The sequence below is a fragment of the Hibiscus syriacus genome, unplaced genomic scaffold (genome assembly GCF_006381635.1).
Source record: "Hibiscus syriacus cultivar Baekdansim isolate YM2019G1 unplaced genomic scaffold, ASM638163v2 tig00111689_pilon, whole genome shotgun sequence".
Lineage (NCBI taxonomy): Eukaryota > Viridiplantae > Streptophyta > Magnoliopsida > Malvales > Malvaceae > Hibiscus > Hibiscus syriacus.
Window position 1 is genome coordinate 136,359 of NW_024063154.1, and position 10,966 is coordinate 147,324.

Here is a 10,966-nt window from a genome sequence, read left to right on the forward strand (position 1 = left end):
CAAACAAACCTCTCTTATAACCATAATACTGTGAAGTTGTTTTCCTTGGTATCCTTCAATGCTAGGGGTACAGTATAATGGCATACATTGGTTTCACGATTACAAAGAGAATGACTAAAGCCCCCATGCAGAATTACAACCAGAGGAAAGGTGATGGTCCGATGTTTTCATCAAGAGCGTTGTCCCAAGATATCACCAGGAAGGATAAAACCAAACTTGGCAGTGCATGAGAACTGGATCCGAGAATCAGTAAATCCGGATAGATCAGGCGATCGTATTCATATGCTACTACTTTAACTATAAGCTAGCAGCAGTTGCCTGATATTGCTTTTGCAGTTGAGATCACGGTTTACTTCTATGTCTTCTGTTTAAGGATGTCCGTAATTGGACCTTCTGTGTTTCCATTCTTGCCTGCAGAAGTTTCGCCTTCAAACTACTCTTGGTGGACCAAGAGGCCATTCGATGCACCCTTTCATCCCTCTTGTTATGTTTGGATGACCAGTGTCTGGTGAACTCCACTGTTCCCCCATGTCCGACCCTCTATCTGGGATATGATCCCACCGTTAGACTTCCGTCCATTTGAAAGACGGCTATTTGTTCCTTCTACGGAAATTATCTTGTAATTTTCTCCATTGTTTGGGCATGATCTCCAAAGCCTTGCTACGGATGATACCTTCTTGAACTGTCTAGCCGGTGACGAACAAACTTCGCTAGTTTCGACTGGGAAATCTCCACGTGCATTTTCTTTCCATTCGATTCCACTACCCGAGAAATTACTGGCCCGACAATTCTTGTTTACTGACACTGCACTCCCTTCTGGTGAATAACTTGAGCCCTGATCCTCAAGATGGCTGACAGCTTCCCACCCACTCTCGTCCTCTTCTATCTCATCATTCTGATCAACATTCGCATTTGAATGTCTCGGAATGACACCTTTTTTCATAATGTTCATTTCGGGACTCACCATATGAACTTTCGAGGCATGGCTGGCAGGACTATGTGCAACAGATGGTTCAATTTCCCTTTCATTACCTTCAGCTAAAGCCATGTCTTTAAAAACTGCGAAAATGTCGTCCGGGTTTGAGGGCTCATACGTAAATTCTTTGATTTCTTTAACATTAACTGACGCAGCAGCCTGTCTAAGCACATCCGCTTCTCTCATATCTTTCACATCAAGAGTTCCAGTCCTTGACCTTAGAAAAGTCTCCAAATCTGCAACAAGCTTGTTCATCTGCGAATATCTCTCTTCAAGTGCTACCTTTGCATCGATGAGCTTCATTTGAACACGTTCTTCACGCCAGAACCTCAGCCATCTGCAACATCTTCTTTCCTCGTCAACTTCCTCTTGATGCTTCATGGAATCTCGCCTTAATGCTTCAACTTCAGCCTTGTCTTCTCCGATTTCCTTAGCAAGCTCATCACATACTTCTTCAATCAGTTCTCTGGCCTTTCTTTCCTTTTCAAAGTCCTGCATATATTGCTTTGCAGATAACTTGGTAGCAGCCAACTCATTCACCAATTTTGAATTGACAATTTCAAGCCTCTTACGGTTTTTCTTTTCTCGGTTCAATTCGGCTTTTACATCATCAAAAAATGCACGTATTTTTCATGCTCTATGCTCCGCCACACCGCCCTTTTCTCACTAACTTTCCTCAAGAACTGCTCGAGTTTTTTCTTTGAGGACCGGCGCTCAGTCTCAAGTTTTTCTCAATGCGAGCTTGAGCCTGCTCGAGCTCAACTTCAAGGGCAGAAACAATGATACTGCACTTACTTGCTGGTCAATACACTTCACATGGCCATAGAATTTCCGTGCATCATCTGTTGCTTTTAAACCAACAGGATCCCACTTTGTAGCTCCCTCCATTGCCGAGTTTTGAAAACGGAATCGAATGCTCAATCTTAAAAAGGAGAAAAGGCACCTTAAGATCAGAAAGAGTAAAGAAAGTGATACCCCTCCCCAGTTTTTTAGTGTTCTATAGCCTGCTAAAACCATGCTTGAGAATAAATACACGAATCTAAGTCACACCGCCTCTCCGGTTTTCTTACAAATATCCCGGTTTTAAGTGATTTGACTAGTTCATTAGCTGATAAAACTAAATCAATGTGGTTTAGTGTATTAATAAGTACAAGTAATCTGCATTTCTATTCTTTCCCATTGTCGTTTGTACAGATTTTTCAAAAACCCCCAACAGGCAATGAGAATATTAAGGTTTTAATAGACTAATACCATATCTGTCCTGCACAAATAAATTTTCATACAAACACTAAACTCATTCTGCTGGTATCTGACCAATCCTTTGGTTTTCATAACATTTGGTTTTCGATATTGATCACGTCATTAGAAGTTCGAAATTCAGTCAAGGGCTCGGTGAAGCAGCATACCTTACCAAGGAGGCCATTCTTCATGCCAGAGTCAGAGCAAGGGCTCTGAAACGGATCCTTTGCATCCAAACCGTAAATCTTGTCCTTGTGATGATAAAGAAAAGGCACATCCATAAAACCATCACTAGGCTGCATGAAATCACAACGGAATGAGCTCAAACATCCCAAAATCGAAACTCAAATTTCGTAACCATTCGAGATGCAAGCAAGAAAAACTACACAAGAAACAGGATAAGCAAGGTTATTTTCAAAGCAATTAAAACGAGTCGTTGAATGTATTCATCGAGAATCAAGCAAATCGTAAACAGGAACGAACAGAACCCTTCATGGATAGAACTCCAGTAAGCCATGCTCATTAAAAGTTTCTCATGATTAGACAAAATAAAATAATATCATTCAATGCAATGATGGCAAAGCTTCAAGCGTGATAAATGCATCAGAAAGCAGGCTTTTTATGGTACAAAATAAGATCAATCAATTACTTTAGCAATAAGTTTAAAGATTCATTGCTTTTGCGGGTAAAATATAGCATTTTAAAAATCAAAAACTAACACAGCAATGAATAGCAAAGGAAAATGGTTAAAGTAAATCTCACCTTAAATCCCAACCGATCCATCCTCTCTCCGACAGGAGTCGCCGTCTCCGGCAAATGCAATCGCCATAATCCAGCTGCAAGCTTCCTCGCCGAAACCGTTGACTCAACTTTCTTCCGTCGTCCCCGAGTAACAGCTCTCCGGCCACCGTCCTCCTCGAGCTCCACCTCAACTCCACGGCCTTTCTCTTTTTCATCTGATTTCCATCTCAACGAAGGGGTATCCGGCCTGCTCCGCCGCCCCACCAGCGGTGCACCAACCCGCTTCCGCCTTGTGTTCCGCGTCTTCCGCTTCGCCGTCAGCTTGAGATCCACGTCGTTGGTCGGGAATGTAGCCGTAAACTCGCTTGCTCAGTCTCCTTCATTAGTTCCTTCTCAACTTAAACCAATTCCATGAACATTCCAAAACAAAACAAGAAAAACCAAGTTTCCTCTAAAAATAAAAAACAGAAAAACCCAAAACAAGTAAGAAGAAGGAAAATAGTTCTTAAAGTCACTTCAACAAGTTAAGAAATTATCCTTCTTTTCTCTTTTTCATTTGTGAAGTGTGTGAAAGTGAAACTGAGTGAAATGAAAAGAAAGGAGAGAGAAAAGGTTAGCTGTGTGTGCTGTGCGAGGATTTAGAATCAGTGTAGGATTGTATTATTTCTTTCTTTGATGGAGATAAAGACGAAACTCTATGTGTATGAAAACGTTAATATATTTACCGTACTGTTATACGGTCATGTTACTATAAATTCGGGATTGGACATACGACGCCGTTTAGAGGTCGACAAGGACGCGGGTTCATTACTTGATTAGTGGTGGCCGGTGGAATGCATAGAGACGTTGTAAATTTTTATTTATTTTTAAAATAGGAAAAGTAAACGACTCCGTTTTGGTTGATTGAGGTAAAATTGTAATGAGACGAGAAATATCGCGAGTTATCAAGTTCGATTCGGTTAAAATTCGGTCAATTCAAATTGAATATATTTGACTTAAGATCAAATTCGAATTGAATAGATTCGACTCGAGCTCGAATTCAACTTGATTTCTTAACGAGTTAAAAAGAGTTACTTGATAATCGACTCAAAAAACTTGCAGCAATTCAAAAAATTATATTAAATTTTTTATTTTTATAAATTAAATTATTAATAATATTAACATTTATATGCTATTTTTTAAAAATACAAAATAAGATTTTCATGTACTTAATATTCATGTTGAGTTTGATCTTGAAGTAAAGTCCAGGAATGTTATGATTTCAAGTTTTATTAAGCTCGAGTTGAACTTTTTTTTATTTCGAGTTCGATTCGAACTTACATTCAATTTTTGAGTAGAATCAACTGACTCAGACAGAGGATTTTTATAATTAGGGTAAAATATTGTAAAATATTTAATTTGTGGGGTATTTTAATCGAAAAGGAATTGTGTTGATTACGAAAGAAATATTGGTTTTATACAATTTTAAGTTTCTTGATTTTTGCGTTTTTTAAATTAATTTTTTCCATGCGTAAAATATAAAAATGGTCCGTAAATTATAGAAAATTGATAATATATATATTCGTAGATATAATTGTTTAACTCGAAATCTTTTAAGAGAATAATTTTTTTTAATTATTTAAGTCACTTGACGTGTAAACTTTTTTCTTAATTATTTTAGTTCTTTCAATGGGATAAAATAATATTTCTGATACATCTTACATAATAGAATTCAATAAAAATAAAATAAATATAAACTCTTAAAACTCAATTATCCAAATTCATGATGAGTTTGACATTTTATACTTACAATTTATTTCTCATCTTGCAAAGCATATGATTAACATTTGCTTTATTGTTAGGCATCCGAGACGGCAATAGCTTGAAAGTGCAAAATCAGATTATAAAACAACCTTTGTTTTTGTAATTTTGTATGCTTTGCAAGTTATACTCGCATGGAATGTTTGACCCAAAATAAAATTAATTTTTTTACTTAGATGTAATCTTAATTGATTTATTATTTAACAACTTTGAAAATCTAAATTCGATTCAATAAAATTTAAATGATAGGGTATAATGTCAAAAAAATTTCAATAATTTACTAAATAATCAATTTGGTCACTATTTTTTTTAAAGCAATTGGGTCTTAATGTTTTATTTTAGGACAAAAAGAAATTAATTCTTAAATAGATAGTTATTTTAGCTCCTATTCTTTTTGTAAGCATTTTGGTCTCAACGTTTTATTTTTGGGTAAAAATACATCTATTTTATAGTATTAATCGTTTGTTGACTATATGTTTATATTCACGGAGATGCCTTCCACCGAATAAAATATTGGAAGTTAAAATAATTAAAAAAAATAAAGATAAAAGTGACTAGTTAATCTAATATTAGAGAATTTTTTTAACATATTTTAAATGAGACGTAATTTAAATAAAAATTGATCTTAATCCAACACATAATCGCTTCTAACACGCATAGTTTTAAGCTTATTTTAACGCGAGTGGTTGTCTTAATAAGCAATTAAGAGTTAAGACCCAAAAAAGAAAGTAAATTAACCAAAATCTTTTCCAAATTGTTTGTGTGTAAAAATTTAGTCTTATAGTCGTTTGGTACAACCAAAGAGACAGAAAGACAGACAACACGGGATGGGTGCTCAGTAAGTGGGGTTTGCATGGGATTTTGTAGATGATCTAAACTCAAAGAGGGGATGAATATTTGATTGAGTTGAATCGAATTGAATAAAAAATTGAATTATTTGAGTTGATGAGTCATATTTTATAACTCAAATTTTATTTGATTTTTTAAAGTTAAGTTTATAAAATTTGAATCGATTAAACTTGTTCAAGTTTTTATATAATTTAATTGTAAATATTTATAATTTTACAATATTATTTGATTCTAGGGTAAAATACACAGGTGACCAATCAACTATCGTCTCTTTTCATTTTAACCACCGATGTTTCAATTTCGTCATTCAAACCACCTAACTATTTAAATGCTCCAATCAAGTCATTGTATTTAAAATTTAATGAATAAAGTGACGTGATAGTTAAATTTTTTTGTATAATTACACATTTGATTCATGTTATTAATATATTTTTCCAATTTGGTCCTAATTTTAATAAATTAAAATATATTTATTTTTCACCAATCAGAGAGTGACATATGACACCATTTTATTCGATGGTTAAATTTATTTGAATTTATTAAAATTGGGACTCAGTTTATATAATATACAAGTAATATAGACCAAATGCATAATTTTACCAAAATTTTTAACTGTCACATCACATTCTCCGTTAAATTTTAACGAGAGGTTGCTTAATTGAAGCATTTAAATAGTTGGGTGGTCTGATTGATGAAATCAAAACATCAGTGGTCAAATAAAATAAGACAATATTTGAGTGACCACCGGTGCAGTTTACCCTTGATTATAATTTAAAAAGTTTCTATAACCATATACACACTATATCATTCATACATATATACATGGGCAGAATTCAATTACATAGTTTAATTTTTTTAGTTTTACATCTTTTAGGATCGTTGGATGAAGGGAAATCAAAGGCTGAGATTAACAATAAGAAATGTGAAGATATTCACTGAAAAAAATAAGGAGTTAATCTCAGTCTTTGATTTCCCCTCATCTAATGATCCTATAAAGTTTTACACTAAGTATAAGTAGATTCACACACACACGTTGGATATATATATATATATATATATATATATATATATATATATTGCAGAATTGAGGGAATTGATTCAAACTTTAAAATCAATTCACTAATTATTAAAATTTTAAATTATTCGAGTTTTATTTATAATTTGAATGAATTTAAATTTTTTAATCGGTCGAGTTCTTTAAATTACGAATTAAATAAATAATATTTAATATTTTTAAATCAAATCCCGTTTTGTTTACCCATAAATCCAAAAAGTTAAAATATAGCAATCCAACAGTTTTGCGGAAATATTGTTTTCATTAAAATAAAATTAAAAAAAAATGGAGAAGAATGAGTGGGGTCCATGAATAGTTGCAGTTTTGATGTGTATGGCATGCATGTTTGCAAATAATTAAACTATTCCCATCACCGATACAATGAATTATTATAGGCTTTCCGCCACCATCACAATTTTCATCTCTCATTCGAGGATTCATTTGATTTAGAATACAATATTTCTTATTCCAAATGATAAAACTAATAATAAATAAATGAAAATTCTGTAACGAGTATTATACACTCATATATCACTGACTTTATAGAGTAAAAATTGTAAATGATGACTAAATAATGTTAAATATTACTAAATTTTGGACATTAAACTTTTAAAAATTATATTTTGAGTGTTGAACTTTTGATTTTACTACAAAATAGACATTGCATCGTTAACTAAATAAAAAATATTTCATTTTGCCTCTCATTTGTAACTAAAATTTATTTTTGACAATTTTTTTTTATATTTTTTAAGTAGTTATATAAAAAAATCAATTTAAAAATATATAAAATTTAACAATAAAATTTTAAAATTATATATTTTTAAATAAGTAGGGGCCATAAAACTATAGTTTTATGATTTTTTAGTTCATCAAATTATTTTTAGTTACTTTTTTTTATTTAATTGTAATTATATTTGTAAAATAAAAAATGTATAATTGTGATTAAATTTTATAATTATATGTTTTCGAAAAACTCTTAATCATTTGAAAATGAACGCTTAGACACTTTTACCGACGACGTGCTTGTACTCGAGACTAATAAAAATAAAAATTATCTCTTTAATCATCGATGTTGTTTGACTCATACTAATATCATCATATGTTTAATGTTATGCTATAAATAAATGTGTATATATGTTATGTAAAAATAAAAATAAAAGATGATAGGTGTAGGGATGGATGCATATGGCTCTTTACGGGAGCAATTACTCATTTATTATTTTGAGAAAAATATTAAATTTGGTTTGTTTTATTAACGAAAATGAAAAAATAAGAAATTTGCACACTTAAAATTTTTTAGAACAAAATATTAAAATTTTGAATCTCGTTATTAAATTTTTAGATCCGTCGTTACGTAGAATGTGGACCTCACGGTGTGGATACCCTATCATGCCCATTGGATGGGAATGGGAATGGGAATTTGGGCAATGAAGACGCGACAAATAATATGGAAGCAATCAAGGACAAGAATTTAAGGCTTATCACAGTGTTACATGGTCAAAGAGAAAAAAAAGGCCCACAAGAAGCCCAATATAGGGGTCCTTCACGAGCTTAGAAAAGAAAGAAAAAAATATAGGTGAATATAAGATAGTATTTATTAAAAAATTCTTAATTATTTGAATGTTTATATCTATGCATACATAATGGTCGAATCCAAAACCTCAAAAAAATAATAATGATTCTTTAACTATTGAGTATGTTTAATTCATATTATTTATTTTTAAAATTGAGATGTAATGATCATGTTTGTGTGATTGTTTGGTAAGATAATTTTCAGTGGAATAGATCATTGGTTGTTAGACAGTCACAGTGATGCATCCCACCATGTCACTGAAAATTTGAAGCTATTACTGTTGACCCTTTTTTAGGGTGGATTTTATCATGTAATATTTTTCTATTGCGTAATTATTTCATATTCCAATGGTGTGTTTGGTTCGGAGAATGTGAGATTTCTATGGGAATGGAATCCATATTCCCCCGTTTGGTTGGCCGAGAATGTCATTCCCGGTAATCTTACATTACCAATAGTAGATTTTTTGGGGTATATTACCTGGAATGTTATTACCTTCATTTCCTTAGGTATTATTGGATTATAGACGTTTTAGACTAAAATGCCCTTAAAAAAATTCTTTTAAAAATATCCTTATTCTGTCATTGAATAGTAAAAATTCTACGAAGGTTAAATTACAAATTTATCCTTAAACTATTTTAGATTTACAAAAAAATCTATAATTAAAATTTTATATGAAATTCAGGGGTTAAAATAAAATTTTTCCCTTTCATTAAACCTTTTTATATTTTCAATTTTATAAAAAAATTATATAAATTTTATGAATTTAAATTTTTTTAAAAAAATATATAAATACTTTCCAACTTTTTAAATTTTGAATGGGTTTATTGAGTTTTGATCTTTGGGTATAAAAACTCATTCGTATAATAAAATAAATAACTAAATGTTTTTCTAATTATATTTTTAGTTTAAATTCATTTCTAATAAAATACCTATTCAACTTTCCCTTCTCATTTTAGTCGATTACTGAACCCTAACCCCTTAACACTACATTCTCTCATAGGTACATCTTCCATCACCATGATCGTTATCTCACACGATATCATTCGTCGAAGATCCTGAAATTATTTTTATTCATTTCGGTTCAATTTGTTACTTCTGCCCGCCCGTTTCATTTTTCAGTTTTCTGACGTTGGTTATATCTCACAATTGTTTGTTGTCCTTTATCAGTGCGTCACCAACAATCGTAACACGTGTCCTTATCGGTGATTGAGTCTCAACCGTAGGCATTCTACTCTTGCTATTGTTCACGTAGTGTTGTTGTACACACTACATCTTGTCGTTTCTTACTCATTGGAAGCACCGTGGTCATTGTCTTGGTTGCTGAAAATCCAGATGGTGGCCATCGATGTTCTTCTTTTGTAGATCCATATCAGATTGAAGTTTCATTCCAGATGTGATGGGAGTTTTGCTCCTGATATGGTCTTCTTCCGCTGCTTATAAATCTTGTCCTTTATTTGTATTTCCACCGGGATCAGTGGCCCCAGCAGCAGCATACGCACCTGTTGCTGCAAGAACAACATACTCTTTTGTTGTAAACATCTCACCAGCTGATGTCAATTCACAAGATTCTTGATACTTGAATCGAAGTAAGCTCTTGACTAAATTAGTTGATTAGTTGAACTGTTCATCATCTGAGTTCGACGGCATTCGTGTTCTGGGATTAATTTGAGTTTGCTAGTATGTTATTCTACGTTTGTAACTTTAAGAGAAGGTTCGATATTGCTATCACTTTGAATAAAGTTGGATTAGTCGGTTGTTCATTCATTGTCTGCTTGAGGAGAAGCATCAATATATTCAGTTCTTGTCCTAATCTTTAGAGAATTTTAATCTTAGAAAAGAAATGAAAAACCAAATAGAAATCATGGGGAATTTGTTGTCGCTTACTCGAGGAAAGAAATGACTGAAAAGTAAAAAGGAATCCCTAAAACCTTGTATATAATAATTTAGTAATTTATGTCAAATTAGAGAGGGTCGGTGATTTTTCATTTTAGACTTTCTATTATATTCTCGTTCCGATTCGTCCGAACCCAACGAAAGAACCTCTTTATAAATATGAAATCAATTATACAAGCTAACACCAAAAACTAAAAAGAAATATAATGCCCAAACATTTGGCTATTTGCTAATCATGAAACTAAAATTCTCGTTATATCAAATACATTTCAATAATATGACTATTATCGAAATTCCTTATCATGAAATTTGTCCATTTCCTCATTCAACCACCAAAGACATCGCAAAAAGGAAGCTATATAACATTGATAATAAATGTTGAACAAATCAAAATCCATTGTTTTTTTCTTCTAAATTTATTTGGTTATTGAAGGACCCAATCTTTATTTTCAGTTGATATTGATGGCCTCAACTTGACTACGACTACAATTTATTTTCAAAAAGAAATGTATATGATTGGATAATAAATTGAAAATATTATTTTTATTTGAGGACAAATATACACTGTTAATTCAAAGAAAATCCCTCAAACTTAAATCTCTAAAAATAAGGTCAATGTAGTCTTATTGATGTAGGGTCAATTCAGTATTGTGACTAATATGCTCATTTAGATTCCTAGGTTGGGTGGCATGTACTACGAGTCTTGTTAACCGGCGGATGAAAGTATAATTCGGGATAAGCAGAATGGATTTCAAATTTTTTTTATTGCTTATCTATTTATTTATTCCATCCATCTTGAAATTTAATTTTTTTATTATAAAATTATGATGTTAATATGCAT

The 10,966-nt window shown here is 32.1% G+C and overlaps 1 pseudogene; it reads right to left on the minus strand.

The window, feature by feature from the left end:
- LOC120167569 lies at window positions 1-3,325 on the minus strand (annotated as a pseudogene).
- Between the last annotated feature and the right edge of the window lie 7,641 nt (window positions 3,326-10,966).